The sequence below is a fragment of the Heterocephalus glaber genome, unplaced genomic scaffold (genome assembly GCF_053883595.1).
Source record: "Heterocephalus glaber isolate CG9 unplaced genomic scaffold, H.glaber_assembly_v1.0 deba00001442, whole genome shotgun sequence".
Classification (NCBI taxonomy): Eukaryota; Metazoa; Chordata; class Mammalia; order Rodentia; family Bathyergidae; genus Heterocephalus; species Heterocephalus glaber.
Window position 1 is genome coordinate 50,059,694 of NW_028258296.1, and position 20,924 is coordinate 50,080,617.

Here is a 20,924-nt window from a genome sequence, read left to right on the forward strand (position 1 = left end):
GGCTGCTTGCTTCAATGAGGGCATTATAGAGGCAGATTTATTTTACAAAAGTCAACCTTTCTGAGTTAATCCTGTGTCTGCAGAGGTCTACAAGTTCTCTGAATAGCCATATTGAAATATGCCAAAGAACCGATTTTGGGGTGGCATATTTTGGAGTCCCATATGCACTCAATTTGAAGTCCAAAGTGGTATATTTTAGACTGTTTACTTTCTGAGCTCCAATATCACTGCTTCTTCAAAATGTCATGGGCATTGGATGTTCACCTTCCTAGACCCTAGACCTCAATCAATTTATGAGTATTACACTTTGGATGTGGCATCTTTAATTGCATATAATCCTTTGCAGTGGGCTATAAGATGAAAAGTAGTGGACTATTTATCACCTTCCTTGTTACAAAAATAGTTTTCCATTATTCAGCCTAAGAATGAATTAGTTTTCTTGATAGTTTCAATAATCAATGGTACATACCAATCTTGCATGCAAACAAAAAAGTTCACACCATTTTCATAGATATTGTTATTTAACTGTTTGTAGTTTTCCCTCATCTTTTGGCTGAAATGAAACAGAAATATGTGGCCCAGTTGTAAAGAATTCATGAGGAGGGAAGCAGCTCAGTGCCTGCTTGTGTTTAGTTTAATTTAAAAGAAGATATCCTTTGTAAACTAGCTAAGCTGAGAAAGCCAGCTGCAGAGGCTCCTAAGGACAAAAGATGCATAAAAAACAAAGATCACAATTTGATTGATATAATCTAGGAAGTATATTAATGTAGACAGTGTCATTTGAAAGTTTCAACGTGAATTTCTGAGCCATCAAAATAAAATATTGCAATGGCATAAGAAATAAAGCTTTATTTTTCAAAACAAATAAACAAACCTGAATTTGAAAATAAGTCACTTGTGTTTGCTTTGAAAAGGAGTTTAATTACATGGGGAGATACTTGTTTTAGCAGCTGGTTGCTTTTGACTGCATGAGGACAATGATAATACATGCAAATGGAATAAAATCACCGCTTTATACCAAAATAGCACTAAGCTCACCTGGAACTGCTGAGTGTGGAGCATCAAGCTGAATGAACTAGTATTATTCTGGATGCAGATGACAAAAACCTATGCAAACTTGCTTGGCAGATAGCACTTTCATATACTCAGAGGAGGGGCTCCATGGATGCTCATCAAGCCGTCTCTGACTGACTTTCTGCAAGTGCATGTTCCTCTTCCTGCACTGTAGGTGGTGTGGTCATCCCACAGGCTTACAGCTGTGTGTACGTAGAGGTCTGAGGCTCTCCAAAAATTCCAGAGTTCATGCTTATGTCTGAACAGTCAACTGTGGCCAGGGAACGGGCATTATATGATTGTCTTGGCTCAGGTAGATACTTCTTCAGAACCAACTACTGTGGTGATGGGGTGCATTCTAAAGGAAAATGGCAAATCCTATTCAAACTGCATGGTTGTTCTGAAGAAAAGGAAAATGTCCAGAAGGTGAGAAGTTTCTCTTTTGGGCATTCTGAAAAATAGATATTCACCATACAGGGGCAACTGATAATTTGGAATTTCCTTTTTATTCGTAAAACACACCAAATTGCTTTTACATTAGGACAAAATCACCATTTCAAATGACTATTCCATGTATTCTATGTGCAAAATTAGGAGCTACCATATTGTCTTTAAGGACCCACAAGTATAGGAAGGACTCATTGCTGGTTGTGAATATTATATCCACATTTCTTTCTGGAAGCCCTCCACTAAGCCTTAAGTTCATAGTGCTTACATTATTACATGCTTCAGTTGTGCTCTGGTTGGCTTCACTTCCACTCTACTCCATTCCTCTGAGCATTGCTTTATTGATTCACTCAACAAATATCTAAGGAGTGCCTATTATATGCCAGTTTTGTAGATATAAAAGATATGTAGAGATAAATAAAACATGGTCCTTGCCTCATGGGCTATATCAAAAGGGGACCTAAACTCAAGTAAACAGATTATTACAATACTTTATGATACCTACGCTTAGCCTATTTTACCTTTCAGTAGCCTCTAGGCCACACTGAACCATTTTCCCCTTTGCATCTGAAAATACTTGCTCATCCCATTCACTGACATCTACATCTTTCAAACAGGAACTAACTTTCATTTATAGATACAGATAAGAATTGAATCTTAAATGTTCTTGACAATTGTGTTTTAAATTAACCATAAGGTAAAATGACTGTTCTTATGTCATTTCTTGGAAGTAAGATGACCATATAGTTTATCTTTCAGGGTGGGTTATTTCTCAGGCTAAAATAGGTCCTGAGACACCAGGAGAACAAGTATACTCAGACTCTTCTGGGAAAATTGGATCAAATAACCACTTTAATCTTGATAGGACAGAGTAAAGAAGGCATTTCATAAGAGCTTGGAGGAAGGGAGTGTTGGAGAAAAATAAGAAAGATGGGGTCCAAAGAAAATTAATCTATTTCACATCATTGCCAAAGGCCGCCTATGGAGCCAGGAAGATATTTGGGATGAAGGAGGCTGTTTTAGCTTGGATCCACTCACTTGTGAGTCATTGAGTATCTGCAGTGTAGATAAATGGCCAAGACTGTAGATGACTTGGAAGATACCATATAAAGGAAGTGGTGAAAGCTTTGCTCAGGGATTGGCAGTTCGAGCCTTGTCCTTATGGAACCAGTGGCCAGCAGGTTGTGACAGGCTATGAGGTGCTCAGAAACTCAGGCTCAGGCCCCATCCTCAGGCCCAGCACATGTTTGTAAATGAAGGCAGTGGAGAGAGGGAGAGAATCAAGGCTTCAGGCCTTGGGGAAAGAGGCAGTGTAAGGGGGGGGACAAAACAGGGAAGTGAAAATAAATTTCACTCACTTCTCAATTTTGTCTAAATAGAGAGCTCCACAGAAAGAGTAGGGCTGTTAGGTGTGGCAGTAGGAGGCATGATGGGAAATTCATTGGCAGTGGAAAGAACAGGTGAAGGAGATTTGACTAGAAACTATATACCTTTAGGAAAGATGGCAATATTCCACTCTCTAGAAGGTAAGGCATCCATGCCTTTCTGTCTAGCAAGTGAAGACCTTGTGGTTTGTACTCTACTATTTCTACATAAAGCAAAGACATGGGCAGCAGAGAACTCCTTTGAAGCCATGATCCTGTGAACTCCTTACAGATGCTCTGTTTGAGGAACAGCAATGAGTTTTTATTCATGAAGATAAATTATTACAATCATTCTCTACTTAATGCAATTTTACCAAGTAACATTACAGGCTTTATTAGCAGACATGGAATAGTCCTCATGGGCTTGTTTTCCAGCTGAACTTTATATTCTGTTGAGCCTTAATGTGTGGTCTAGGGTTGGCATTTGGCATTTTCAGAAAGTGAATAATTTTCCAGGAAAACTCTCCTGTCCTTCTTGAAAATCAGCATGCTCCTGGGGCACATATTTCTCTTCCCACCAGCCCCACCCTAACCTCAGCCCCTACTGCTTGCTGTTTGCACGAAGTGATGTGGAGTTCTCTGAGAAATTACCACAAACAGAGCACCATTTTTATGCATTGTTAAGCATCATTTGTTTTTCTCTGGGTAATAGCAGTCACTAGTTTCTCGTTCACTGGAAATGTGAAGTAGCATATTTCTGGCACTTGCTTTCCTGAGTCCTTTAGCTCTTCTAGTCTTTTCTTGTTTTAACACAGTCCACAAACCAAAGTGAGTATTTGTTAATATTTCCCCAGACCACTATTACAGAAAAGGATGTTAATCATGATGACAGAACTCCTTGAGTAACAATCTTCTGTTCAGAATTCCTGACGCTAAGGTGCTTATGGCTCAATTTCTGTTTAATTTTTGTTAATCAAAGAAATTGCCTGAAGATTTGTTACCAAGTCAAATCCCCAAAGATTCTGACTCCTTAGTCTAGAAAATAGGACCCAGAAATCTGCAGTGTTAACAAATTTGCCAGCTGATTCTGGAGTGGATATTCTGAAAAACAAACTTTGAAAAACTTGGAAGTATTGGTTTTTCAATGATTACTAATGAAATTAGTTCATGGAGGACATTTAGTCATGCATTGTTTCATTTCTCTGCTCATTTTTTCAAGTACTTATGGTGCTCTTATTATATGCCTCCTGATTTGATTTTCCATTTCTCATGATTTTGAATTTAAATTCCATTGTCAAGTTTCACTTTTCTTGGGAGAGTTGCCAAGGGTGAGGCTCATAAGAGACAAAGCAAATTGGCTGTAAAAGTGGACAGTCCAGCTGCAGGCCAGAAGGTGGGAGGGATGACATCTAGGCATTGGAAACCATCTGGTAGGAAGCAAATCTGATGACTTGTTCACCTAAAGAACTTGACTATTTATCTAAGTCTCCAGAGGGAGTGATGCCTGGCCCTATAATATGCTGAAACAATTTCAAGTATTATGAGAGAATGAAGATTTCAACATGTGTGATCGGAAATCTGAATAAGATCTTTGTTGGGGTAGCAGGCAGGTTTCCGTTTTTTTTTACTAGGGTAGTATGATGACCATTTGACTTTTGCTGTAACTTGAAGATCTTTTGCTGTAACTTGTGATCCATGTGAAATGATGTCTTGTAAATATTCCACATGGATCCAGCCTGTACATCCTCTGAACTCTTGAAGTATTTTTGGAGGACACCAATGCCTCAGCTCACTCAAGTTCTAACTTAGGCCTGACCACAAATCAAGGAGTTTAATGTAAGGATCTTCAAAGAGGCCTCAGCCACCCATGGACAGGAGCATGTCTACACGGCAGTCCCAAACTTTAGGTTTGTAGTTTTCTTTGTTGGAAGAGTGACAGGATTTTATAAAGAGTTTATGGAGAAGGACACAGAAGTCTTCATGAGAGAAGGTATATTTAAACCCCACACCACCTTCTGACCTTACATTTTTAATAGGTTTGTGACTGGTCTCTAATGACAACTTGGATAACTCAAATCTGTGTAATAGGTGTGTGAATGTGTGTATATGTTTGTTCGGAGAGGGAGTATGTAACATGAGTGTAAGGTTTGGCAAATATAGATGTGAAAAGTGTGTGTGTGTGTGTGTGTGTGTGTGTGTGTGTAATTTATGAAGTATCAGAGTAAGGCAGTATATGAACAAATAGTATCTTTGTCAGTTTTCTGTGGCTACGGTGGAATATCTGAGAGCGAACAATTTATAAAGAATAAAGGTTTATTTAGCTTATGGCTCTGGAAGTTGGGAAATCCAAGAGTATGGTGCCTGTATCCTTTAAGCTCTTGGTTGGGGCTTCATGCTGTGTCATAACATGATGAAAATGAGGAAGGGGTCACATGGCAATAGAAGCAAGAGAAAACAGACAAAGCTGAACTTGCTTTTATAACAATATACTTTTGTAATAACTAACTCCTCCCCATGAGAATTAATTCCCACAAAAACAACATTAATCCCTTCATGAAGGGAGATCCCTTATGACTCCACCTCTTAAATATCTCATTACTTCTCAACACTGTTACACTGAGGACCAAATTTCAACCTGAATTTTGGAGGCAAAAAATCACATCCAAACTAAAGCATTTCAGCCCTGGCTCTTCATGTCCTTCTTAATGCAAAATACAGTCAGTCTATTCTAATAGCTGCAGAAGTCTGTAATTGTTCCAGCACCAACTCAAAAGTTCAAAGTCCAGAGTTCCACCTGAGATTCAAGGCATGACTCATCCAAAGTGAAATCTCCTTGATATCTGAGCCTGGGAAATTAGACAAGTTACCTACTTCCAAGGTACAATGGTGGGACAGGGAGAGAGGAGACATTCCCATTCCAAAGGGGAGAAAGGGCTGACACCCCCAGGCACATCCCAAACCTCTTGTGGCTTATCCTCATCTGCACTGCCTTAGGTTTGAGGTGTGCCTCAGTAAAGAGCACCGTAACATGGTACCTTGGCCTCATAATCCCTAAAAGGAAAAAGCACATCAAATAGGAGTGTACCCAAGGTTTTTCTCATAACTAGCACTGGCTGCTATTCTTTGAACATATGTTACATATAAGGCAGTGTGACATTTTCACATTCAGCCTCCAACACAGGGCTGTCAGGTAAATTATATTTTCCCCCTACTTCATGTATGATGAAACTGATATTCAAGGAGAATATATAATCATTTACTCTTGGTCCAACCATCTTGCTCACACCTGGTTAGTGAGAACCATTCTGATGGTGAGTGGTGATGAAGGTTAACACTTATTAAGCACTTGTGTCTTGGTTTGAATGTGGTTTGTTCCCTCCAAAACTTGTGTTGAATTTTATTGTCAATGGGGCAGTGTTGAGAGATGAGGCCTAGTGGCAGGTGGTTGGGTCACTGGGTGAAGCCCTGGTGAATGGACTAATGCCATTCTCGTGGGAATGGGTTGGCTGTCTCCAGAGTTCAGCCTCCTTTTTTCTCTTCTGTGCACTCCTGTTTGCCCCTTTTCTTTCCCCATGAGTTGTCATAGCACAAGGTCCTCACCAGATGTGGCTACCTGATTCTTGAACTTTCCAGCCTCCAGAATTGTAGGCAAAACCAATCTCTATTCCTTATAAATCAATCGGGTATTCTGATATTGCAGTAGAAAATAAACTAAGGCAACATGTCACTGACATTTCCTCATTTGATACTGACAGAAAATTTGCATGGTAGACACTTTTATTGCCTCCATTTTTAGAAATGGAACTTCAGCACTAAATTCATAAAAGTATACATGGGACAAGGACTTGATTCAACTTAGCAAATATTCTTCGATCACCTGGATACACCAGAATCTGTGTTTCATACAGGGGTGAGCAGAATTCAGCACAGAGCTTGACCTGTGGATAAACACACACAAATCAGTATGGTCAGGGAAGGCTTCTCTTGAATCTGAGGTGTGAGCAGGAGTGAACTAGGTCAAGAGGTAGAGAATATAGAAGAGAATCTCAGTTGAGGAACCAGTATTTGTAAAGCTTGTGGTAGGGCTCAACGTGGCTGATTCAAAGAATTCAGAGATCATTGGACAGAAGGATAGAGGACTGGGCCACATGACCCTAAGGAAGAAAAGAATGAGATCTTGCAAGGCCTTTAAGAACTTTACCCTTTATTCTAAGATCAATGAAAAGCCATTAATGAGTTGGTTTGTTTGTATTTTTGGAACAAGCTTTCAAGCTAGCTTTCCACTCACTATGTAACCCAGGCTGGCCTTAAACTCCCAGTGATCCTTCCATCTCATCCTCCAGAGTATGCCACCACATCTAGCTGATGGATTAATTTTAAGCTAAATGACAGGATCCATCTTCTAGTTTAAGATCAGACTGAGTGCCATGTGGAAAACAGATTGAAGAGTGGCAAGATTGGAAATGAGTAACCACATAGTCAGCATTATTAGATGTCCAAAAGAAAAGAAATGTGGTGTATTGGGTGGGGGGGCAGTGGGATAAATGGTAAAACTTGAGAAAGAGTATCAAAGGGTATGCCTGTAAATGGATGGGAAAATAAGAAAAGAAATCTTAAATTTAGGTTTATTAGTCTCCAAGCATGGTACTTTTACCACTACTCCTTAAACAGTTGGTTCAAGATTAACCAGATTCTGATACAACCAGAAATTCCAAATAACAGTAGCCTAAAATGAGAAATTTATTTTTTACTCATATAAAAAAAATCTGGAGGTGATGAATTTAAGGTTATGTCATGTTAAGGATTTCAGAGATTTATTTTCCTGCTCTGCCTTCCTTAGTGCATAGCTTCTGCCATGTATTCCAAAATGGAAGCTTGAGTTCACTCGTTATTTTTGCAGCAGGAGAGCAGATAAAGATAAGGGTATTGTTTCTGCCCTTTGAGGGAATTTCTTAGAAGTAACATTCCAAACTTGAATTAACACTCATTTGCTAAGACAGTCAATGGCTGTGGTGGTTTTGTGTGTAGCTGAGAAATGTCACCTTTGTTTTTCAAAGTGAAGGGCCCAGCTTAACATCAAGTATTAAGAAAGGAAGAATGGATGTTAGAGCACAACCAGCAGGCTCACCCAGAACCACTAGATCTGACTTTATGGTTATTTGGCCAAGCCAAATAATAAATGATGAAAAGTAAAAAGTGGACATTTGAATATAGTAAATTGTTGAGGTTTCAATTTTTGGCATATTTTGATGTTTCAATTTTGTCCAGTAGTTAGACTGTTTGCTAGGTTTTAAATACCCATCTTAATGCAAAATGGTGTAGTCGCAATGGAAAATAGTTTGGCAGTTCCTCAAAAAGTTAAACCTAGAATTACTGTGTGATACAGCAATTCCATTCCTAGTTAAGTATCTAAGAACAGAAACCATATGGGCTTACCAAAATGTGCACACAAATGTTCACAGCAGCATCATTTATAACAGGCAAAGAGTAGATAGACTGTGCTAATGTCACCAACTGAAGAATGGATAAGTAAAATGTGGTATATATGCACACACAATGAAATATGGTTCAGCAATAAAAGATATGAAGTTCTGATACATTTTAGGTCATGGATGGATCTTGTTAGCATGCAGGCTAAAAAAAAAGCCAGGCACATACTTCATGATTCCATTGATATGAAATACCCAAAATAAGAAAATCCCATAGAGACAAAAACCAGATTAGTGGTTGCCAAAGAATGAAGGAAGGAAGAATCAAGTATGAAGTTTCTTTTGGGAAGGATGAAGATATTCTAGAATTAGTAGTAATCATTGTACGACATAGTAAGTAATATTAAAAACCACTAAATTGTACATTTCAAAATGATGGATTTTCTGTTATGTGAATTTATATCTCAGTTTTTAAAATACCTATCTTTGGCTCCGTGTTTAGATTTTTTTATGGAAAATAATCCAATGAATAATAAGTGTGTGTGTGTGTTTGGTTAAATCTAATTCTTATAAATAATGCTTTAATTCTTGCTTTTGACTCATGCAGTATGATTAAAAATATGTGAGTGTGTAAATTTTTGTTTACTTGTTTATTTTTAAATTATTACAGCAAAACACATGTTGGGATTTATTGCCTTCAAAATACTCTCCCTCCATTCAAAACACTTGCTTTTCATTGCTGCCATTTCCTGATGTAGTTCTGGGAGTCGTCTTTTGTGAGTGTCTTTAGTGGCATTGTCATGGCTATCTTGATATTCTGAATCAATTCAAAACATTTATGGTAATTTCTGTCAAATAAAAACTTTATGGCATATCCTCATGCACCTTATTCACTGGACCTGTCACTGTGCAACTTCTGGCTTTCTCCCAAAGTCAAAATGATGGTGAAAGGTAAATATTTGAATTGATTCAGAACAAGGCAGCACAACAACATAACTAAGGAAACTCACAAAAGAGGACTATCCCAATGTCTTCAGAAAGTGGTAAGAATGAAAGGATAAATATGTTCAAAGCAAGGAAGAGTACTTAGAGGAAGATTAATGGCAAAGTATCTTTCATTGTAATAAACTTTTTAATTTAAACATTTCCAGTTTTGGTTCTCCCCTCATATCCTCAGAATCATATTTTTGATACAGGAAGCCAAACAGTTAAGTATGTTTTTGCTGAGATTTTGAGTTTTTCCTAGAGATATCTATTACTACAGGATGCTTATACTTCTCAAAATTTATATTGAAATCCTACCATCTAATGTGATGGTACTAAGAGGTGAGGTCTTTGGGAGTTTAATAGGATTAGATGAAATTGTGAGGGTTGTCTGAATCTGCTTTCTGATGCTATAACAGAATATCTGAGACTAGGAAATTTATAAAGGACAGAGACTAATTTGGCTTACAGTGCTTCAGGTCCAAGAGTGTGGCGCCAGCATCTGCTCAGCTGCTGGCGCAGGCCACACACTGCTCCATGCATGGTAGGAAAATAAAGGAGACACTAAGCACATGAGTAAGGGGGGTGCGGGGGAGAGCAGACCTGCTTTATAGCATCTTACTTTATGAGAACCGATCCATTTCCATCAAAACTAATCCAGTCTTATGCAAAATACATTCATCTCTCATAAACCCCACCACCCAGTGACACTATATTGGTAAGCAAATTTCAGTAAGTTTTTGTTTGGGACAAACCATATCCAATCCAAGAGAGGGTTGAGCCCTCACCATGGGATTATTGACTTATAGGAATACCAGAAGAGTGTGCTTCCTCTCGCTGCCATGTGAGGACACAGCAAAAACACTGCCATCTACTAACCAGGAAAAGGGCCCTCACTGGACATCAAATCTGCTGGTGTCTTAGTCTTGCACTTCTCAGCCTCCAGAACTGTGAAAAATAAAATACTTCTTGTTTAAGCATGTGATATATTGTTGCAGCAGACCAATGGCTACTCCCTCTACATCACTGCATTACACTAGGGATGTTGAGGTGGGCAGATCCTTGCTGCTGTCAGAGTATATATTTGTTACCAACTGCCCCCAAACAATAGGGGTAGAACATTACACCCAAACTCAGAGATTAAAATAAGCGTTGCTACTGCACCATTTCTGACCTTCAGATCTGAAAGTAGCTCAGCCAGGTGATTCTGGATCAGGGTCTCGCCTGAGATTTTGGTCCAGCTTTCCACCAGGACTGTGGTTCTGAATATGTGCATAGGGATTGCAAGGATGCTGCAATCACAGGTTACTGGCAGAGAATTTCAGCTTCTTGCTTTGTGAGCCTCTTTGCAGGTCTGCTCAGAGAGGGCTTCTCCACCAGAGTGAGTGATGCACAAGACGTAGAGAAAGCAGTGCAAGCTGCCAGGCCTTCAATCTAATCTGAGAAGTGACACCCATTATGCCTGCCACATTCTCTTGGTCACACTGATCAAACCTAGTGCAATGTCAGAAGGGACTACCTGAGAGTTTGAGTTCCAGGAGGCAGGATCATGGTGCCATCTTGGAAGCTGGTTGCTCCCGGGAGACAGCGAAACTCAGGCTTAACACATTGGAAACCAGAAACTCAAGAGTAATAGTTCCCACAGTGCTGCCTGCCCATCAGCCAAGCAAAGGTCCTGCTTGAGTCCCACAAAGTGAGAGCCCCATCTGCTCAGTAGGTCCCACACCAGAGGTCGAGATATTAGTGCTGATCTGGAGCTGTCACTGAGAACAGCACTCAGAGAGCACAGAGCTCCAGTCCAGAATGAACCATGCGAGGCCCCTCTGTCCAGTGGTCTCTATGTGTCTGGGGAAGACTCTTGTCCTCTCCAGGCCTCTGCCTTCTTCTTTGTGAAAGACACAGTAGGCTTAGGACAGGGTTTTTCAGTCTGGCTTCTCTGGGCCCCTAGGAGTCCAGGATATGCGGTCAGGGAAGCTCTGGTGTTATCAGGTCTCCCTGTAAGAGCTCATTTAGGAGGAAAACATATAAAGTGTGCTGCTATTAAAAGTAATAAAGAGAACCAAGGAAGCTTGAAAGCTTGAAAGTTGCATTTTGTGATGCTTGAGCTCCCTCTCTGAATTCACTTTTGAACGTCCTGATCTCCAGATCATAAAGCCATGGCCGGAGAATCACTCTCAGTCACGCAGAAGGTATGCAAAGAATCTGCAGTTCTGTTCTGTCCTGTGGTTGCCTAACCAGAGGGAAATTGCCCTTGTATCAGATGCCACAATAATTGTCATTCAATCACTTTCTTGTTGCTGGAAGGGAAGTGGAGTAATCATAACAGAAGGCCGGCATTGGAGGCCCTGACACAGGGCCAGTGATCTAGATGGAAAGTGAAGATTTAGTCAGTCACCCCCAGGCAGAGAGGCACAGGGAAGGAGCCAGGGCTGGGAGTGAGCATGGTTTGGGGCTGTCTCAGAAGTTCTCTTGGCTCTGCTTTCCTCACCTATAACTGCCTCTCAGGGTGGGTGAGACAATCAGTGAAATCACAGCTCCTTTGGAACAAGCATGAGAAGAGGCTATACTATATTTGGGGAGGGGGGTGGCACCTGAGAACACAGGGAGAGAAAGTCCCATGGGACAGAGCTAGGCTCCATCCAGCTCCCTCTGACTGTTATTATGAAGGAATTGGGGCCTAGGATTGCCAGATTTTCTCATGTTTCACCAGAAGCCAGAAACACAGTTTTAATGTGAAATTTTCCAATTTTTAAAATACTGTGTAGGCCAAACAAAATACTGTTGCTGTAGCGGACTAATCCATTGATCACCACTTTGCAACCCCTGACTTCCAAAGGAGGGATTCCATTTGATTCAAAACAATAAGAAAATTGGAATAAAATTTCCATTCTCCTGAGTGTTTGGCCTCTGGAGACAACTATGCATTCTTCTCTCAAGTGCCTATGTGAGCCAGGAACAGAGGAGATTCTAGAGTGTATGTTATATCCTCTCTTCTTTGCCCACAGGACTCCTCTTCTGTCTTGTTCTATTCATGGGTGTCCAACCTTGGGATTCACCCAGGCTGCAATGAGTGAAGAGAAATTGCTTTGGTCCCCATATGAAATATATCATAGATTTTCTCTTGCATATATTTTTATATTTTTTTCTTTAAAAAAAAAAGAGGGTGCGTAGTCCACAGGTCACAAGTTGGACACACCTGGGTGCTCTGTCTTTGGGAAAGTGTGAAGAAGAGAAATAGAGGGGAAGGAAAACAGGCCTGGAATAAGAGTTGTGCAAGTGTCTCATTCTACAAGCAGAGATCAAATTCTGCCCTGAAGCCACCATCTCTGAACCCTGCATACAGAGCACAGAGCTTTTTACATATTGATTGAAAGAGCCCCTGTGATGTTAGTATTGTATTACTAGTCTGTGCATTTTGTTCCTTAAAATATTTCTATAACATAGGGGCCTCCTTTTATCACACAAGGAAACTGAGGCCTAAAGAGAGTAAGTAACTGAGTTCAGAGAGCTCTCAAGCAATGGGGCTGAAATGTGAATCCAGATGTGACTGACTTCATAGTGCCTGTCTTTAACACATGAATGAACCATGAATGAATGCATGAATGAATGCATGAATGAATGAATGAGCAAGCTGAGGCATCCCTTCGTCTTTCACTCTCCATGACCCCTTGCCTTTCTCAACTCATGTGCTGGTTCTGAGACTTAAAGACCAGAGTTACATTTTTGTAGATTTCTCAGGTAACCTTGGAGCTGTCACTCCTCTTGTGGCTCAGGTGCTGCCATCTGTCCAGGGGCCTCCACTAGCTCCTTGTCACATCGATACATTCCTCATCATCTGCCTTTGAAACATGCTGCATAAAGGGGAAAAACTCAAGAAAGCAGCATGTTTTACAGATCAGGGAGGGTTTTTATTTACCAGCGTGATAGTTTCTGTTATTTTTCTCCTTACCCTAGTGTATAATCAGAGCTCGTAAAACTGCTACCGTGTGGGAGGTCTACATTTCCTCCCGATTAAGCATCCCCAGATGTGGCTACAGACTCACACTTCAGGCCTCCCCTCCCGCTTCATTCACCTTTCAGCCTCACTGTTCCTCTTTGCCTCAGCTGAGGAGCCAGGTGTGTCCCACCCTGCGATTGGCTAATCAGTCACCATTCCCCAAAGCTGCAACTCGACGTCTGCCTGAAAGTCTGTTTCCACCTTGATGTGGTCAGGTGTCTGCTGACTGCTCTGACTCCGAGAACCCCTCCTTCATGAGAAACTGATGCCCATTTGCAGATGGGTTTCCTTCCTGCTCTGGAAATCACTCCCTTGGTGGAATCATAGAAGTCCCTGTGGCACATGCTGGCCTCATAGCTAGACAGGGGTTCATCAAACATTTTTACACACTGCAGTTACCAAGCTCACAATTCCAGGGGATGCTATGGTGAAACCAGGAAACACTGTGGTCCTCCAGATCAGTCCAAAGGTACATTTTTGCAAAACATCCGATGCAAAGGAAAGTTCAGAAGGACCTAGATAGGAACCTCTTTGCTTCCCTCCAAAAATCCACCAAGTTACCAGTTCCTTCTGTGGGCTTATGTCTCTGGCCTGAGGGTTTTGGCCTTTATTACCTAGGAAAGAACACTTTAAGGGTTTTAGAAGAGACATGGAGTCTACAAAAGTGGGATTGGATTCTGACTCTGCCCTGTGCTAGTTCTGTGATCTAAAAGAAATTACTACATTTAGAAGTTTCATTTTCCTCACCCAGAATATGGGAACAACAAGAACAAAAATTGTCTTATAAAATTATTGTGGTAATTAAATAAATTAGCATATGTCAATGTGTCTGGAACAGAGTAGGCTTTTATTAATGTTTGTGTGCATGTGTGTGTTTGTGTGTGGTTTTATTGTGTGTGTGTGTGTGTGACATGGCTGAGAGCCACAGGAAATTGGGTCCTTTGCCCCTTGGTCTTTCTCCTTCCTCTCCCATACCTCAGTCACTAGCATCTTGGATTCACTTCCCTGCCACTTTCTTCACCATTGCTGCCAAGTCCCAGGTCTTCCAGATCCATACTTTCCTTAAAGATCAGCCCCACAGGGAACAGGGAAGGGAACATTGCCAGAACCTCTGCCATGGGTCTTGGCCTCCTGTGAGCCACTACAGTAGAAGGCAAATTAAAGAATAGACAGAAAATGAGACTTGAGTGGAGAAGCTGGGTCTTGGGTCCTGGTCAGTGCTGCTGATGGCAGCAAAGACAAAGGTCCCCACGTGCATCCAGTATTCATTAAATATAATCATGGGAAGGAATAGGGAGCAGGGTATGCTTTGAAGGCATCTAGTGAAATACTGCCAAACACCTGGAATGATGGCACCAGGCAGGGCTGTTAGGGAGTAAGCACTACTTATCTTGCTTAGGGAGAACAAACAGGTACTGGGACCAGGTGCAATTGGCTAGCAACCCATCGGGTCAGTGGAAAGCCATAATTCAGGGAAAAGGATTTTAACTGGGGTCACGCTAACCTCAGCCACACATGACTCAGCAGACCTCTGCTACTTCATAGATCAAGGCCTGGGTTTCCAAGGCAGCCACTGAGGGAGAGATTATACTTGCCCAGGCAACCACCACACATGGCCATTTGAGTCACACAGCTTCAGTCTGACTCCTGATATAAAACAATACAGCCAAATTATTGAAAGCAAGAAGCAAGTGTTACTCATAGCCTGCTATTACTGGGCAGGGATATCTGCTACACAGCCAGAAAGCAACTGATCTCTCCTATTAAACTGATTGCCTCTCTCAAGTTTGATTCATTGTTACCCTAAAATTCATTAAGGATAGGGATGGTAAGAAGCAGAGGGTGAAGGGAGCAAAGGACCCACCCTGATAAGTAGGACTGACAAGATCCCCAAGTGATGGAAAGCAGGTTTGGAAGAGGGGCCAGGTTAAATTTGGTCATGAAGGGTTTCTGAGCAAGGGAAGGACCCGATAGTAATCCTTAAAATGTGTCAGTCTTGGAGTGGTACATAACATGGGTTGTAAAGGAATGGTACCCCAGGGAGTGAAGGTTCAGATACCCACACCAGCTGGCAGACAGTAGATAACTCTGAAAACATGAGTGCTACTATCCAAAGAGAGGATGCTGATCTTAAGAAGAATAGTCCCAAGATGAGTCTTCAGGGGATACCCAAGGGCTGGGAGATATTTCTTAAGTCTCTGAGGAAAAGGGAACACAGACTCATTCTGTGAGGAGGAAGAACAACCCTTCCACCTATAAGAGAAGCTAGCAAAGAAATTTCCAACAAGGAAGAGTTTGGTAACAGTATCCTATGATGACCTGCTGTTGCAGAGATGAGAATTAGGCGTGGGATTTTGAATTGGTGTCCAGGGGCACTCTTCCTCCCCAGTTTACCACTTGCTTCTCTGCACACATCTTCCTTTCCTGTGGTTCCCCACTTCTATCCACAGAGCATCTCTCCTCTGAACTCTGGGTTCCATTCCTACTGCCTCCTTGCTCCATTAGTCTCTCTTCTCCTCTCCAACTCCTCAGCCAGTAAAGAAGCTCCAGACTCCTCTTCCTTAAAAACACAAACCCAAACTTAAAAACACAAGTCCAAATGTCCCTCCAACCTCCATCTGCGTCTAAACCTTGCCCTCATTTTCTGCTGTGCCATAACCTCCTTGAGGATGTTATCTTATCTATGCTTATTTTTTGGCCTCTACTTTATTTTTTAACTGCTGTTTTCTTCCTCCAAAGCTGTCCTCATTAAGGTCACTGATGATTTCATATTGTTCAATCCATAAACAATTTTCTGTCTGTATCTTCTTTGGCATCTACAAGTCATTTCATAATATTACTTTATTTTCCTTATAATCTTCTCCTTTGCTTCTACATACACCACTTATTTCTGATTTTCCTCATTCCTCTCTTCTTTCTATGTCTTCTCTGTCTTGAGGTCTGTCTTCATCCCTCTCTCTTCTCCAGCTGTGCAGCAATCTTGAGCACAATTTTTATTCTGATGAGTTACAGATCCATGTCTCAGCCCCAAACTTTGCTTCTATTCCACAAACACTTAAATATTATGTGGCAGGCACTGCTATTTTAGGCATTTTATAAAACAGGAATTTATTCACTGCTCCATCTGCTTTGGGTTAATATTTGTCCCTTCCCAACCTCACGTGGAAATTTAACTGCCATTGTAGTACCATTCAGAAGTAGAACCTAAGAGGTGATTAGGCCATGAGGGCTCTGCTCTTATGGAGGATTAATACCATTTTGGAGGGAGTTAGTGCATTATTTCAGAAGTAGGGTCTTTTTCAAAGAATAAATTCAGCTTCCTCTTCTCTGTCACCCTCTTTACCTTTCTGGAATGATTTGATACAATATCCCTGCCAGATACTGACCTTGATCTTAGACTTTGCAGTCTCCAAAACTGTGAATTGATAATTTCTGTTCTTTATAAATTGCTCAGTCTCAAATAGTACGTTATAGCAGCACAACATGAAGGGAGACACCATCCAAAACTGAAAATCATCATGACTGAACCTGAACTCATCTTTCCAATCATCAAACCTCCTCTTTCTCACTCCCTTGTGAGATTGGTCCTATAGAAAGGCATCACCATTGGCACAGTTGCAGTAGGAAGAAAGAGTTTTCTTAGATGCACCTCTCTTGCCTCCTTCCACACACAACTGGTCTCAGACATGCCCACTCCCCTCTTTTCCACCAGCTCCTCCTGCCTCCCACTGCCACTGCTTTAATTGTGCCTATAAACACATGTGACCTGGGTGCTCACAACAGCCATCTGAAGTCTCCTGGAGCTGGTTTGACACCTTTCACATCCTCTCCCTTGCCCTTTCCAAATACGTTCCTCTAACATTCAGTCTGATGCTATCCCTGCTGGCACCTTCTACCCTCCTGCTTAAAGCTCTCCTGTCCCCTTTCTCCAAGATTTGTGAATGAATAAAACTGAGTCATAAGAAATAAGGTTGGGACATTTCCAAGATGGCCAGTTGTCTCATGCCCTTTCCTTTTCTTGTTTGTTCTCCTCAAAACCTCCTCCCACAGTAAATTTTTTTCTCAGAAGCCTTTTTTATTATGATTTAACCTCTTCTTCCTTGGTGTCCACATAGCACACTCCGTGTGTGTGTGTATGTGTACAGAGTCTGCCAAAAATTTTATACACAATTCAGGAAAAGAAAAATAGTATGATATTTTTTCAACAGATGGTGTTACCCTCATATAGGAGACCCTAGAGGATGTATTATCACAGCAAACTCAAGACATTGCCAATCTTTAGAGAAGAAATTGAAAATGCATGTGCAGTCTCAATGATCAAGGCTACCCAAGCAGCAGTTTGCTGTACTAATAAATGTCTAGAGGCTAATGGCCACCACTTTGAACATTCCTTATAATTGTAGAGGCCAAAGGCAACTTGTATTAATCTCATGATGTGTCAATAAATTTAGTATTAAAATATTTATACAAGTTTCTTTTCCTGAAGTGTATATACATTTTTGGCTTTCTCTCTCTCTGTGTGTGTGTGTGTGTGTGTGTGTGTGTGTGTGTGTGTGTGTGTATATATATATATATATATATATATATATATATATACCATTGCATGTACAGTTTTTTTAATAGTTGATTTATTTGCAGGTTTCATTCACAGATGTAAACTGCTTAAGGGAAGGGACTATGTATTATTGAACTATGATTCTCCAGTATGCAATAAGATTCTGTTCAATGACTGAGAATGAATGAGTAGCAATAAATGGGTCAGACTATTGAGTAATTGACTGATAAAGCATGTGGGATCTAGGCTCAAACTATTTCAGCTCAGATTCTATTTCAATTTTCATTTACAAGATCTGTGACTTTGGGCCAGTTTGTTAATACCCCACAGCCCAGTCTCCTTATCCTTGCAATTTGTATTAATAACAGAGCCTCGGGCTGGGGATTTAGCTCAGTGGTTTCACTGCCTGCTGCACAAGTGCAAGGACCCGAGTTTGATCCCTGGTACCAAAATAAATAAATAAATAAATAAATAAAAAATAACAGAGCCTCATAGGTTCAATGTGATAATTAAATTAGTCTATATAAATCATTAGCAAAATATCTAATGCATAATGAGTGCTTAATAAATGTTTGCATTATCATTTTTACTTGGAAAATCAATCGCTTTTGAGGTATTTTAGAAGGGTCCTTTAAGAGTAGGTTGAATATTATCCCCCTTAAAATGGTTATTAATTTCATTACTTTTTATGAATTGTCTTCATTGTTGCTAATTTGCAGAGTTAACTTGATTTATAGGTGGGGAAACTTTGGCTCAGCTCTTGGCTTCATCGTCATTTAAAAAAAAACAGGAGAAAATGAATTAATGGCATGATCTTATCTTCTTGGAGGTCCCAGATTCAGATGCCTGGGGCATATAATCTTTTATTCCAGGAACTAGGGGAGGAGGTGGGAATGTTGCCACTCTCTTCTGCCTAATGCCTTTTCCTGAGTCACAAGAAGCTGGGTGATCTAGGTATTTATCCACCCCTCAGAGACCCACAAATATTTCCACCCCTGCTCTCTGCACACTTGAGGGGCAGACCTTTCTTTCATTAGTTGGAAAGGGCATGGCGATGCAAGGATATTTTAATATCTGTGAAAGCACACCATGAACGCTTGAGTAAAACAGAGGACCACTTAAGTAAAACAGAGGATACTCTTAAGATTAAACACATACGATTTCTGACCTAGCCACAGATTTGGAATATCCACGTAAGGACTTCTTATTTTCCATCACTGTAACAAAATACCTGACTGAATAGTCTAGAAAGAGGTTCACTTAGCTCACAGTTGAGGAGGTTGAAAGTTCAAACTTACCAGTTCAGCCTCTGGTGAGGGCCCCTTGGAATGGCCGATGGCATCATGGCGTGAGGGTATGAGAGAGGGAGAGACCATGTGGGGTGGCAAGAAGCAGAAGCCATTCAGGGGTCAGGCTCACTCTCCTTACACAATCCACTGTCTGGGGAGCTAACTGCTTCTGGAGATCGGCCTCAGTCCTTTTTGAGGAAGTACCTCCAATGGCTTAATAATCTTGTGCTCATCCTCACTTCTTAAAGATTCTACCACCCCAATATTAGTACACAGAGTATCAATAATCCAGCACATGCACCTCTGAGGGACAAACCTTATCTAAACTGTGGCACCCTCAAGAATACAGGAAAATGGACTACAGAATTTTAAATGCTTGTCTTGGTTACCAAGAGCTTATTTCAGCAGCTGATCAAACAGTATCACAGACTTAGTTGACAAAGCGCTGATCAGTTCAAATTCTTCTATTAATGCTGCTTTACCTGCGTGAACATTTATGTTTGGACCCAATCCAGCTGTTGCTGCTACCAGATGGTTTATAGATGCATGCTGAGACACATCTGAGAGGTAACATCTGGAAATCTTGGAGTCACATTCCTTTTGCTAAAATATCCCTGGGGGAAGAGGGGCCTCAAAAAGAGAAAAATCCAAATCTTTAATGGTTATTCTTAAGGATAGTAGATATTAAAATTTTTCTCTCTTAATTAAAACTTCCAGGGAACAAGACAGAAATTAACCTAAAATTCTAACTGAAAACATACTAATTCTATAGATACAGATGTAGCACCTTTCAAATTGTGTTATGAAGAGATCATTCTTCATCCTTGTGAGGTTGAAGATTATGAAGGCATCTTCTTTAATAAAAATTTGTGAAAATGCCCAACTATTTATAAAGTCTGAGCTCAAAATCATCTACCCATCAGTGGTGATATATTAGCACTGACCCTCTGCAGCCATTTTTGTTGCAAGGAACCTGAAACAAATAACCTCTCTGGATGGTTGCAAGGTTTAATGAGATGATGTACTTGACAGAATTTTGCAAAATGAAGAGCAATATATAAACTGTAAAAGGTCACATTAATGCATTTGTTCCTGTAAAAGATAGACTGCTTAGCCACAACTCACTGGGCAAGAAAATAGACATGGAGTAAAGCAAAGCAAAAATGCCTAGCTCAGGCAAGTACAAAATGCAACTCATGCATAATTTTCACACTACTTGTCAAATCACCAGAGTTAAGAGGTTAGTTTGCAATATTGACCTGGGTTAGAGGTGAAGGATGGCTCTAGTTGTTTTCCAACTTTGAAATTATCTAGAACATTATTCTAACTTAAGACTTCCTTCCTCTACCTCTTGGATTCAGACTTTCTGGGGCCAGAGTTATTACAAAAGATCAATGAATTCTTAGCTGGGAGTTGTGTGCCTACTTATAATCCCAGCACTGTGGGAGGCTGAGGCATGAGCATCTTAAGTTTGGACGTAACCCAAGCAATTAGTGACCTAGTGAGACACAGCCACAAAATGTAAAGAAAGGGGGTGGAGGAATGGGATGTAGCTAAGTGCAAATACCATGGGTATAATCCCCAGTACCACCCACAAAAAATTCATGAATTCTTATACAGAGTGAGTTCTGAGAGTAAGATGGGTGATATGCATTTTTAGATCTTGTAAAAATATTTGCTTACAAATGAATGAATGAATGAATGAATGGCCCCTCTCACTTGTTTATATTCTGCAATGTTTCAAATTATATAAATTTCACTGCTGCATAACAAAGAACCCCAAAACTTAATGACTTAAAACAATGA